The sequence below is a fragment of the Diachasma alloeum genome, unplaced genomic scaffold (genome assembly GCF_001412515.2).
Source record: "Diachasma alloeum isolate Michigan unplaced genomic scaffold, Dall2.0 Dall_scaffold_00499, whole genome shotgun sequence".
Classification (NCBI taxonomy): Eukaryota; Metazoa; Arthropoda; class Insecta; order Hymenoptera; family Braconidae; genus Diachasma; species Diachasma alloeum.
The window spans coordinates 183,709-183,957 of record NW_021680631.1 but is presented as its reverse complement, the minus strand read 5'-3'; positions in this window follow the sequence as shown (position 1 = coordinate 183,957).

The following is a 249-nucleotide window of genomic DNA, read 5'->3' as shown; positions in this document are numbered from 1 at the left end:
ACCCTGGCTTAAGGGGATATACACCACTGTTTGACCCTCAGAAACGTTTGACCTTTCATCTTTTTTCGACTAATAAAGTTAAAAAAAAAGTTGCCCAAAATTCGCTCTAAATTCGTTTTTGCTACCGTTTCACTTTGCCCCGCGTTCCACTTTGCCCCGTCGTTCCACTTTGCCCCACCGTTCCACTTTGCCCCGGTCTCCCCTATATATATATATATATATATATATATATATATATATATATATATA